The following is a 13,592-nucleotide window of genomic DNA, read 5'->3' on the forward strand; positions in this document are numbered from 1 at the left end:
TATATTACTTGTGTGGTGTAGAAGAGAATAGAAGTGAATCATTTATTGCTTGCAAACCAATGATGGTAAGATGATGTCATGGGGTAGGACTGGATAAGTCTGACTTCTTCCTCCTCCATTCAAGCATGTACTAGGTATAAGCAAATTGATATTGGATTAGCATTTGTTGGATATGTGTAAAATTATGTGTGTTGACATATCAACTGTCTTTACATGCTTGAAAGAATAAATCAAATCAAGGCCTGTAACTGATTCTTTGATTAGCAAACCAGTACTATGGCGAGGTCCTCGTTTTGAATGCAGCCCCTTACATGGAGATGAAGTGAATGATTTTCTTTTAAGCAAGCTTGTGAAGGGAGAGAGTGATGAGGTTTTCGGGGTTTAACACACACAAATGCACTGTGGGATAAACCTTAAAGCCACTGTTTTAATGCATTATGGACGACGGTGAGGTAGAAAAATGGGAGGGGAGTTTGTTGAGATCACGGTGAAGTAAAGAGACATGAGCAGACAAACAATACAGGTCCAGAGTTTTGTTAAACTCAGTGGCCTCTGCAGCTGTTCCACCATTTAGAACTTGCCAGAGTCAGTTATGGTTTTTTTGCAGAAAATTAGTGTGCCATCAGATATGAGCAATTCTAATGATGAAGATGAGTGTGGCTAACATTGTAGTTTCCCTCAGATTTTGAGTTGTCATTACGCATCATGGATGTCCAAGGATGAGACACACAGGATTCTGTTAGATGTATATATTTACATATGTGCTTGTGTGAGCTCAGGCCATTTTCTCCCTACTTATCCTTCTCCCCAGGGAGAGAGTCTGAACTGATTGAATCCATGTCTACCTGGTGCCTCTCAGCAGGGGATGAGATGGTGGTAATGCCCACTGTCGGGCCTCCATGCTGGGAGGCACTCACTACTTGAGTCTCCCACCTGTGTGTCTATGATAAGACTACTGGAGCTCTGAATTGCTGTTTTCTCACAGCAAACAACAACTTGGATAAACTAAATGGTTAAGAACGTACTACTCAGCAGTCAGCCAAGGAAGGGATTTCTACAAATTTGAGGTTAGACTGAAGTAAATCAGTTTAATATATTTAATGGTTGTTAGAATTAAACTCAAATACGTTCAATTTGTTTATGTTGTTTAATTCTAGTGCCATTAATAGTTTGGACAATGTCATTCCTTTACAAATTAAACTGAAAATTGCCAAATCAAGCTTATTACAATTCATTTTTGCTTCTGACTTTGAGTTGGTCTGAGATTGTCTTTTGACAAAAACAATATAAATCGGTTTAGTTAATTAAAGCAATCATGGTCTCCAGGTTAGTGAAAAGGCACTGACTGAATATTTGTATGCAGTACTTCTACATAAACCGTTTAGTCACTGTCAGTCTAGTAGGAATGCAGTGCAGAACTGGCAGCAGAAGAAGATGCAGGGAAAGAATCTTTCCTCTCATATATTTCATGTTCTGGCATCAGTCAGTCAGGTTTCCACCCTGCTCTATAAAGAGTAGAGTAGAGTAGGTACTTTATTGATCCCACAGTGGGGAAATTTCTGTGTTACAGCAGCGATAGAGAACAACCAACATAACACCATAAGAACAGACACATAAGAACGGGACTTCATAAAAACACAGAAAAGAACACAACGAGGACACAGCTGCTGTAACTTGCTGCCACGCCGTGCGGCGCATGCGTACATAAGTACGTAGTAACAAAGAACACTTAGTCTTTAGGCATGGTTTAATGTCCTCAAGATGGGGATTTGGGCCTGCTGGTGTTGTGTCCGCCGCCGAGACACCGTGTTTTGCGTGTGCCTGCACATAGCAGCAGAGCCGGCCTGGGGATTTGTGAAGAACCGTCACCACAGACCACAGATCCAGGAGTCTCAGTGAAGCACGGAGGGCCACTCTTCCTGTAACCCCATTGCACCTTGCCAGTGCTGCTAGCTCGTCCATTCATCTCGGAGAGGAGCGGACCGATGGCGAACATGGCCCATACCTCTGTTTCCTCCCCTAGCGCCTCACTCCAGCCACGCAGTCCCACCTCTCCCATTGCACCACCTCGAATACTCGTGGAAAATCCCCAGCAGCTCTTCACATGGAGCTCGGAAGGATTGCTGGCATTGATGGCCGACTGTTGGCAAACAGGGTCCTCCCCAGGCAGACTCAAAACCTCGTAAAAAGGGGGGGAAGAGAGGAGCTGGACAGTTTGAATGGACAGAACTAAAACCCAACTCCACCTGCTCACCATGTAGTCCTCCCTCTAAAAACGCAATCAGTCCAGTAACGTCTGGCTGTGCACAAAAGATCACTGTCTGTGGTCACCAACACTGCAAAACACCCATACAGGCCGCACACCTGGAGTTGCGCAAGTTTAGACACAAGTTTAGTGCTGCATTCTAGTCCATGAAAACACAGCCCCGTGTCAGTGTTGTTCTGTTCTGCAGTAATACACAGACTTGTTTTTAGGTCAAATCTGGCTATTTGAACACTAGCATCACCACAGCCATGTGTTCTTCCCACTGCAGAGCAGAGAATCATTCAAGGTGCTGATTCACTCACTTGTGCACTAAAATAATGGCCACTGTCTGAGTTTAATTTCAGAGGAGAGGCTAAAACATCAGGTAACACACTGATATTTCTCAAGTAATGTAGAAATATCTCAAAATTGTACTTAAGTACAGTGCTTAGGTAAATGTACTTAGTTACTTTACATCACCGACTAGCAATGACTGGGGGCTGGGGATGGATGGGAAGGAGGAGTTCCTACCTATAAACTGTTTTCTACTGTTCAGAGCAGCCTGTTTAATAAATAAATATGGAAGAAATGAATGTGAACTAGTTCATTTACTGGGACAATGAACTTAGAATTCAAACTTGTGAACTAGTTAATTTTAATGTGTGTGAACTGAACTTTGAGCTAGCTCTTGTTAGGACTGAAGTTGAACGGCACTGACGACCTCAGCGGCGCCTTTCCTCCCACCTCAGCGTAAAGCCAAGGAAAATTGCATAAAGACTGTGTTTGAGACCGCGTTCTTGTTGATATTTTAGCATGTGGAGATTATTTCAAGTCAGAAGGCTAAAGTTTAATAAAGTCACAAAGCAGCGTTCATGTCAAAATCGATTTGCAAGAAGTGTCTAAAATCATCAGGTTCCAAACTTGAGGCCAAGTCATGGCACTCACACCACAGGGCTTCTCTAAATGCCAAGTACAGTAACCAGTATTTGTCAAGCCAACTACAAATATGGCATGTATCTGCCAAGCTAAGGCACTCCACACTGTAAAGCCCAGTAGATGGCATTAAACAGTGAATCTGACAGTCACCATCCAAGCATTATCCCTCTTTAATACAATCCAGAACAGGGAATGGCCAACTCTATGAGCTTACCAGATCGGTGCTATATACTGTATGTGCCATTTCACAGGGGAACTGCTTAACACACTTTCATAGGTTTGCTAAAAATCCACAGCATATGCCTCTTTGAAAGTGCCTTGGCCAAAACATAATTACCACTGCTGTTTTCACACCAGCTGCATTGATCAAATGTAATCTAATTAAACAAGAGTTTTGCAGGAACAAAGCCAACTCGGTGCAGAACACAAGGGTATTTGATTTCACTCGTAGTGGTTGTTGAGGTTGCACACACGATTTGGTGGATGTGTTTATCTAAATTGCCACACAGTAGAAAGAATTTAGTATTTTTTTAGTCTGGGTGGCTCCTGATGGGGACTGTACAGTGTTCCCCACAGATAGCTGTGAAAGGTACATCTAACAGGGCTATGACAAACACCTTCCTAACAGTGAAGCCCAGTCAACCCAAGCTTAAATAATTATGTAATAATGAGATAGTTGATAAGTTCAATTATTTCACTCAATTTGCTGCTTGGTTGGAATTCAGCTGGGTTGATACCAGTGAAGAAGAAACAAATGTGGTTAAATGAAGCTCTGAACCTTCTCAGAGCAAAGAGATGCAACAGTTGTATGAATGGCAGAGTATTTTATCCAGCATGTAATACTTGAAAGGATTGAGAATGCTACAGTGTCTGCCAGCTACTAGAACCTGGTTAGATTGATTTCTTTTTTTTTATTTACCTTTATCAATCAGTATTTGAGTCAGGGGCTGGATGATGTGACCTCCGGGGCTGCACAAAGGGATGCACTGGCCCATTAGCATAATCATGGCCAGTGTTTCCAGCTAACTATCTCACTGACCAACACACCTGTCTGTAATCAAAGGCAGCACATCTCCTTTGGCAGGTTGGTTTGCCAATACCAGCATGGCCTCAGCCCAGTCTCGACCACATCAGCCAACTGTTCTTCCTGCAAACCAGATGAAACAAATATGCAGCTTTGGTATTTTACTGTCGTTAGGGCTAATATCCATCCATGTACAGATTCCCTCCAAAAGAGATGCTCCTATTTATGGCGAGGCTGGTTGGATCTTGAAATACTGTAGCTTGAGGATATTCAAAGTGGTAAAGTTTGATGGGGATATTATTAATCTAGTGTAGAAAAAGAACATCTTTGTAAACATGTTCACATTTCTTGATTATGGCCTTAAACTCTGACCCATAACCTTAACCCTCAAATTGTACTGATTTACTTGCGTTAGAACACTTGTAATCCTCACACAAAAAATAAGATGGAGTTAGAATAAGAATCTTAAAATATTCCTTTGTGTGGTCCGTTGTACTCATCAGCAGATGTACATGTTGAAATATTTCAACAATCGTAGGGCCTCTCACCCATGTTGGCTCACAAGTTGAAGTAAATATGAAAAGAAATATTCAAAGGAAGGAAAAAACAAACCACTTGTTTTTAAAACTTAGAAGCACAAAGTTCTTGGAGGGCTTCTTCAGTCAAAGCGTGTCAGTGTGTGACAGAGCGACTGTTCATTAACACAGACAACTCCCATTAAGTCTCGTCTTCCCTGGGTGTCTCCCTACAGGAGCAGCACAGTTCTCAGCTTGCTCACCCCATCAAACACAAACTAATGGAACAGCTGGATGCAGGTCAGAGTTGGACAGCCATATGAGAGGAGGGGCAGCAATACACTATTGCTTGTTAGATCTAACATAGAGGATGATTGTACTGTATAGACATTGCTCTTTTCACTGTGGTAACTACAGCAGCCATTTTGTTTGTCAGTGTTAGAGAAAGGAAGAAGGATGACCCTGCGCTTCAGCCAGAGGTTCAGTGTTTGCTGAAAAGAGATCAGATTCTGATGTTCTGTATCAGAGCTTGACCTGCCATAATGCAGCACCAGAAAGAGGAGTAGAGTTAATGAGTAATTTTATTTTCCATTTATTTATTTAATAAAGCAGTATGCGATCCTTTAGTTGTATTTTATTTTGCTGGAGGAGTGTAATGTTAGAGAAAAAGCAGACTTTCACAGAGAAATGTTCAGGTTCTTATGAAGGTCACAGTAACAATGAGGGATCAAAAAGTTACTGACAGTGTGTTGGTACTTTATTATTACTGTATTGACTGAGGAAGGACGCCTACACTGTAAAAAGGATTTGAGCTTTTAGTCACGTCAACTCATTTTCTAAAGTTAGTTCAACTAAAAAGTCAGGTGTACTTGAATTATCGCATTGAAGTAATTTACACAAATATATTGGCAACATGTTTGAGGGGAGAAACATGTATGTTCACTGAGAGAAAGTGAAAAACGTTTCAGCCACTATAATGTTGTGATAGTGCTGCAAACCCATTTTATGCTATTGTGTTTATGAATTACAGTCACTCGTACTGTCATACACAGATATATTCTAATCTTTCTTTCACATCATTGTCTGGCTTGGCTCTCTCACTTTCTCACATACACGCTCTCTCCTTCTCTCTCTCACACACACACACACACACACACACACACACAGAAGTTAATCCCTCTGATTACTGATTTACACAACTAACAACACAACAGCACAGGTGGCCTGCTCCAGGCTCTTTTTCCTCCTCCTCCTACTCAACCAGAAAGCGAAAAATGGAGAGGCAGAAAAACAGGGGTGAATGTGCTAACGTGTGAAAGCATAATGGAAGTCAGCCTCAAGGTAATGTCCAGGGATTAGAACATGAATCCAGGCTCAGCAACCAGCTGGAACACTTTTATTTTGCATACACACACTTGATATGGTACCATATTGTGGTTTATGTTCCCATCATCAGTGCAACGTGGGAAATGTGGCTTATACCTGACTGAAGGAAAGCATGAATGCTTGGAGGAAGATGACAGTGATACTGTGAAGGATCAGATAGTACTGAGGCTTTGAAGTATTTGGACCAGTGTGGTGGTTCCTCTGCAAAGCTGGTTTTCCAACCCAGCTGGGCTAAGTGAACTCTAGGGGCAACTGATGGCCTGAGTGTAGCAGTTAGTTTGTGGTTATAATCCTACTTTTACAGTATTTGTAAATATGCTGTGTAATTTAACTTTGGTTTCTGGGCTGTTCCTTCATAAAACTGCCAAATTAGATCCAGCAGGCTTTAAAATTGTGTGCGATTATACTCTAGCCAAAGTGGTTATCTCGAGAGAACGGAAATGAACTCTCTTTTGTTTTCAGAAGTGGCTCAGTGACATGGCTTCCTGTCATTATTTGGAGGAGATTTGGAGCTTCTCATTTGAGTCACACAGTAAACGTGGGCTATGGACATGGCTATGGTAAATACAGCATATTTGGGCTAAAACAAACAGTTATTTGCTGTGGGGATGAGACTGTGTAGTTGTTGCTACTTTGTCCTTTTGTTTATAGTTGTTCTAAAAGTTTTAAATAAATTAAAACCTTTGTGTTCTGCCTCATATCCTGCCTGCATGACATTGACACTGGTTTGCCCCCCCGGCACTAGAGATCACCAACCAACCTGGCTTGTCCAAATGGAAAGTAGCCAATGTGACACTTTGATTTGACTGATCAGTCAACCAGAGGCATGAAATACTGTGATGTAAGTAACTGCCCTTATTTTCATAAAGGATTAGAAATACAAAGGTAGGTAAAGGTAAATAAATACAGCAATTATTAAGTCAATAAATAAGAAACCAAATGTATGACAAATAGCCCTGCGATGGACTGGCGACCTGTCCAGGGTGTACCCCTGGCTCCAGAAAATGAATGAATGAATGAATGAATGAATGAATGACAAAGTAAATAATAGAGGGAAACTGATAATTGATGGAATCAATAATTAACTATGTCTATATTTAAGGTGTATTTATTGCTTTTTGCAAAATATCATTTTTTTTTCCCAAGTCCCTTTTGGGCTCACATACATGTTGCCAGAGCCAACATCAATAAACAATGCCCCCCCACACACACACACACACACACACACCACCCTGTGTGAGTTATTACCCCTGGTAGCTGACATCTTCCACAACAATAACAGCTCATAACTCAGTCTGCAGTCTGTATGTCTGCACCCCCCTCCCCCCGTCTCCCATGAAAGGCCATGATATCAATTTCTAAATAGGAAACAGACAAAATGGGAGCATATGCCTTTATGTATGCTTGAATGTGCAAGTGTGCGTCTGTGTGCATACATCTTTTCCTGCATGTCTGCAGAATTTGAAGTGCATTACTGCACAGGAGATCTGCAAGTCTGTCATCTCAGAGATATCCAGTTTATTGATTTCAAAATCGACCATGAGTGAGTGCACTTAGCCTTTCAGTAAAATAAAATGGAAGGCTGAAAAACACAGTTCCCTCCATGGTTTATTTATCACTTCCTTGCCTGTGGGATATACAGAGGTACAAAGCCAGTAGCCCATGTGTTAAAGATATAGTATACAGAAAAATAAACAGTTTGAGCCACGAGTAAACAGAAAACCTGTTTGATCACAACTGCACAACAGTGATACATAAACATGAAGACAAGGTGCTGGTGCATGCCAGTGATGAGCACACAATCATTCATGTGCACACCTTCCCTTTCATATCAGCAAATACACTCCAGTACAATAACTATGTGACCCTGAACACTCACTGTGTGACTGCCAAAGACAGAGGTTGTGTTTGTCATATTAAAGCTATTCACATTACTTTAGCCTCAGTATCGACACAGTCATGGGCCATTTCCAACGCTGCAATTTTCTGCTTTAATCAGGCTCCTAATTGCAACCTCAGGACCCACAGAGAAACGTGAATATGCTTTAAAAATAACATGCACAAACATAGACTGAAATATTTTTTCTCCATTTTTACATTGATAATGTGGCATTTGGCATATTCCAGCTAACAGACAACATGATTATATGAACGAGAAAGACACAATGAGGGAAAGTAAATAGGAAATGAGGAACCAGTGAATGAAAGGAATGATGGATGAGGCATGCACACCGACTAATTTGTGACCGGCTGTTCATACCTCAGAACTGAGGAGGCGCGCTGTTGTGCACGTGCTATAAGGTTCTGATTGCACTGCTGTTATTGAAGTGGCGTTCTGTAACTCCCAACACCTGGCCCTCTGCTCCAGCCAACCTTCCAGCCTCACTGCCAGGCACATTGGCGGGGACACGATGGAAAGAAGGTGGTGGCAAGGTGACAGAGCCTTGGCAGGGCGAGACCGGTGACTCTGTCCTACTCATGAACCTTCTAGAGGCCAAACCTGCGCTGCTAACATGACCACAGATTATACTATACATACAGACAGGTGACAAATGAGAGGAGAACCCAGTAAGGTGCTGGCCCAGCAGAACAGCCATCTGGCACTCTGATAATGGTGATGGACAGTGCTATCTAATATGTTGGCCCAATGCGCATTTTATCTTTACAAATGACAAATAATTCAATCAGTTATCAAAATTCACACCAAGCTTTCTTTTTTATACCAGTCTCCCTAGTTCCTTTATCACACGGAACATATGCAATATAGATTTTCTTGAATACATAAAATATTCTGGGGCAATAAATTTGATGCTGAATATAATCCTCTCAAAATGCACAATTTCCTCTTGATTGAGTAAGAAACAACTTTCAAAGTTTGGAAATTGTTTAAAAAAAGCTAAAGTGTTGCCAATATGGATGAAAAAGACCATTATGAATGTGTACTGCACTGCTAAGGCTGAAACTTGCTGCTTTATATTGCCCAAAGTGTCCTCCCTCAGCAGTTTCTGGCAAACTCTACGAAATAAAATCTTTCTATATCAGTGGATGAAAGTTTATATCAAGAAAACTTCATGATTTTCAGAGGAAATAATAAAAGTATTGTAAATAAGTCAAAGCATAACAGCATGTCTAATGTTATATGTATATGTAGCATCAATAAAGAATATTTGAAGAAATAAATCATTTTGTTCTCCCAAAGCTTTGGATTGGTTTCTAATGTTTATAAAAGAAAAATGACAGTTCATCTGACTATTGAGAAACTCCATGTGATGGTTTTTTTCCCTTGGATGTAAGATGAGATTAATGTTTGTAATTTCTCACTCACAAAATGAGGAATAGATTTATGGGAACATACAGTACTGAGAGCAGGCAGGTCTGAAGATTAAAGCAGCAAGAATGCCTGTAAGACTGTGGGGGTGGGGTTTTTGCATGCCTTCACTGTGCAGCGTACACCACTGTCGACTGCATTAAATATAAATTAAACTAGGTACCCACAGCAACACACACACACACACACACACACACACACACAATGAACCTTGCAAAACCCTGAACTATTTACATCCCACCCTGTGGGACATTCTGGGGGACCCCACCAAGTGTCTCTCTGCCCACAACACTTGGATAGACTGACCACATATCCTCAATCTAAGTGGCGTTTGTTGTGGAAAAAATATCTTTTAAAGCTCAGTGAGTGTAAAATAAATACTTAACATCAATTATTAAAGTTATTACATATTTAATCCTGCAGGAGGGAGGTTTCTCTGAACAGAGTGTCTAATACAGTCTGTTACAGGGAAGCTCAATGGACAGAGTGTGTGAGTCCTTCTTATACTCAGCCTACAACAAAGAAGACAGATGCTCAGATAAGGGAAACAGGATACAATTCACATCAGGACACCAGCCCTTTGGTCCCAAGTCACATCTAGTTTGGCAACCACAAGGCATACAAAGGTTTATGACCATGCAATAAACGGTCTGGGGGTCACAACCACACAAATGACTGCATACAATGACACGAAAGCATCAGCTAAAGAACTTAAGGGTGCTATTATAAAAATTGGCACATGTTTTTGTGTGTGGCCTAAAAAAAAAAAAGAGTCAAAACTTGATAAAACGGCATAAAACCAGTTCTGTGGATAATTTCTGCCATCAGGTTCTCGCCCAGCTGTTGCTGCATAAGAGTAGACCTTTCCCCAGCTGTGGCCTGTTGCGTAACTGGGCTCCCTCGCTTCTCACACAGCAGGGTGTAATGAGTGACAGTATTCGGTTTCCATTGACAATGAATGGGCAGTTGTTGTTGATCCAGGGATTTGTGCCCAGAAACACAGGCATGCACTTTGGCCACAAGGAGGCTCACATTCAAAAGCATTCCCACCATTCACAATGGTTGATAATCATTTAAAATATTCATGTATCCAAATTATGATACAAATCAGCACCAAAATCTAATCAATTGTTCTGTGGGCCATACCCTACCTATTCAAAAATAACAAAATCCATGTATTACTTTGTGCATTATTATAGTCCCACTTTGGAAACTGTACATATACTTTACACACACAGCCAGACATGCATGTAAACATATCATAATGCAAGTGCCTGTACACACGTGTTCACTCTTGAATTGGGGGAATTTATGCACTCATAAACAGAAATCAAAAGAAACCATGATATATTATTGGCATCAACATACAGTACCAGCATGGTCACTGGTCCAGGGTGGACTGCACCTCACACCCAATGTCAGCTGGGATTGGCTCCAGCCCCTTGTGATCCTGTTCAGAATAAGTAGTGTAGATAATGGATGGATGGATACCAGCAGCACAAATACACACATTTTCATATATTTTTCACACTGAAACAGAGCTGGATTGTTGTTTGACAGTAGCTTGATAAAACACACACGTCGGGTTTGCTGGCAAACATTCAAACAGTGTGCACTCTCTCTTGAGGGCAGGAATGAAGTGCTTTTATATGACCTGACCCTTCTCTATATATCACCACACTGTGCATTTATTTGACCCATCACACTTCTACAGGGCTATTTGTGCCATGTGAAACACAGACCAGGCCTTTCATACGTTCATAAAACTTTAACAAGCCTGGTAGAGAGGCTGGAGAGTCAGAGGATAAACGACATTCTAAAAATTACTGTTTGATAAATACATCCACAGTTAAACTTCAGGACATCCTGGCCAATGCTACAGGGTGGAACATGGACATAAAAGGGGAAGTTCAGGATGATATATATCACTATCCGCTGCCAGTGCAACTACAGGTTCACATAACGGCAGCCATGTTTTATCAGTTGACTAATGTCATAAATTCTCAAATAGTGGACTTTTATTAACCTCAGCTGAAGTGAGAGAAGCAGGTCTTGAGGCGGAGCATCATTGTTTCCATGAAACACTGAATTAAAGTGGACTGTTATGAGTGTGCATAATCTTTTATTTCTGCTGGCATTTAGCAGATATTTGATAATGCAAGATACTAGAAATGTAGTTGAGGTTTTGCTCAGTGTTAGTTGTCTTACCAACTCTAGCATGTTGGTGATGCTTTAGTCAACTTAACCTGTTATAGAGGGCTGTCTTGTGCATGTGGGTGGAGGTAAAAAAAAAAAAGTGGGTGGATGTGGGGCACTGGAAGACATTGTTCTTCTTCTTTCTGACATAAAAAGATACTGAGAAGGTGCCCACCTGATAACACTATAGACTTGTCTGCACTCTCACACCGACACACAAATCCATTAACACACCAAATGATTTTATATTTATTTGTTTGCATTATATTTATTTGGTTGCATTATTTTATTCAGTGTTTGCTAAACAAGTGGTGGCTATGGGAGAGATTATACTTAGATTAGCATAAAGACTGTGTCTAACAGCACCAGCACCCCATGTTACACTAAGAATTATTACAATGGATCATATGTACATCCATTACCTTAAGTATTGTGATGTACAAAAAGGTGGAATGCAACATTTCTAAACTACTAAATATATTGAAATACTGCAGTAAAAAGAAATTATAGCAAAGCAAAAGAGAATTTACTCACACTAGCATAAGGATAAAAGATATATTACTCCAAACAAAACTTTGACACATCTGCATCCTTCAAGTTGTAGGGGGAATTGTGGGGAAACATATGCAACCTTTCACTGACAAAAACTGGTTTTGTACAATAATAAATTCACACAGAGTTAAAGTGAAAAAGGAAATGGAAAGTTTAACTATCACACTGAGTCCAGAGTTTGCTTTGTTTATTTTATTGGGAGTGATGGCTTCTGAAATACTGAATGCTTTGAAACAAGATGGGAAAGCAATATGCTGTAAAGTGAAATATGGCCATGGATTTATGTATTGTATGGGTCAAGGTTTGTGTTCCCTTTAAATTTTTGGTTCTATTTACTTATGTTTTCCATTACAATGTAAAGTTGGCAATGTTCATTTAGCACTGTTGTTTATGAAATAATTGAAGATGGAGAACTGGCTCTCCAATAGACTCATAAAACCAAGTAATATACTTAAATCACTCCTACACAATCAAAACGTCTGAAGATCATACGGTCCTCAGCTGTAGACTGTCAGATAACTGAGAGGTTGACTCAAATGCACAACACTGGAATCAGAATCAGCATCAGCTTTATGGAGACAGAACAGTCAGTTAAAATGTTTAAAACAGGATCACTGAGGGGGACAAGGGAAACAGATCAGATGGTATATAGATCACCCAACAGAGAAGGCTCATCTAAAGTTTACAGGACCTGGTGTTTGTAGGCAGCCTATCATCCAAGCGGAAATACTTCCGGCGCTCTCTTGTGTTTGTTGTTTTTCTTTGTTTTCTTAGTCTTTTACAACTCATCCCGGATTACTTTTACCAGAGAAGAACTTTTAAATATCGGACAACTCACTACCTTCCTCCAATTTTTGTGAACGATGAATGCTGTATGGACATTCTGATTGGAGGCGCAGCAGCAATATATAGGACCTGGAAAAAATGCTGCAGGCGTGGAAAACACTGGCGCTTTGGTGCGGTTACGACAGAGGGGAACACGGACCTCACTCCCATCTATTCACCTGGCTAATCTCCGCTCCCTGGTCAACAAAATGGATGAAATTCTTCTCGTCAACAGGACTAACTCTGACTTTGCACGCTCTGCTGCTTTGTGCTTCATAGAAACCTGGCTCAGCGACTCGATCGTGGACAGCGCGATTCGAATACCGGGTTTGATTTGATTTGATTTATTTTTTCAAGCATGTAAAGACAGTTGATATGTCAACACACATAATTTTACACATATCCAACAAATGCTAATCCAATATCAATTTGCTTATACCTAGTACATGCTTGAATGGAGTAGGAAGAAGTCAGACTTATCCAGTCCTACCCCATGACATCATCTTACCATCATTGGTTTGCAAGCAATAAATGATTCACTTCTATTCTCTTCTACACCACACAAGTAATATACTAAAGAATTAT

This window comes from Monopterus albus, unplaced genomic scaffold (assembly GCF_001952655.1).
Source record: "Monopterus albus unplaced genomic scaffold, M_albus_1.0 scaffold79.1, whole genome shotgun sequence".
NCBI classification, from domain to species: domain Eukaryota; kingdom Metazoa; phylum Chordata; class Actinopteri; order Synbranchiformes; family Synbranchidae; genus Monopterus; species Monopterus albus.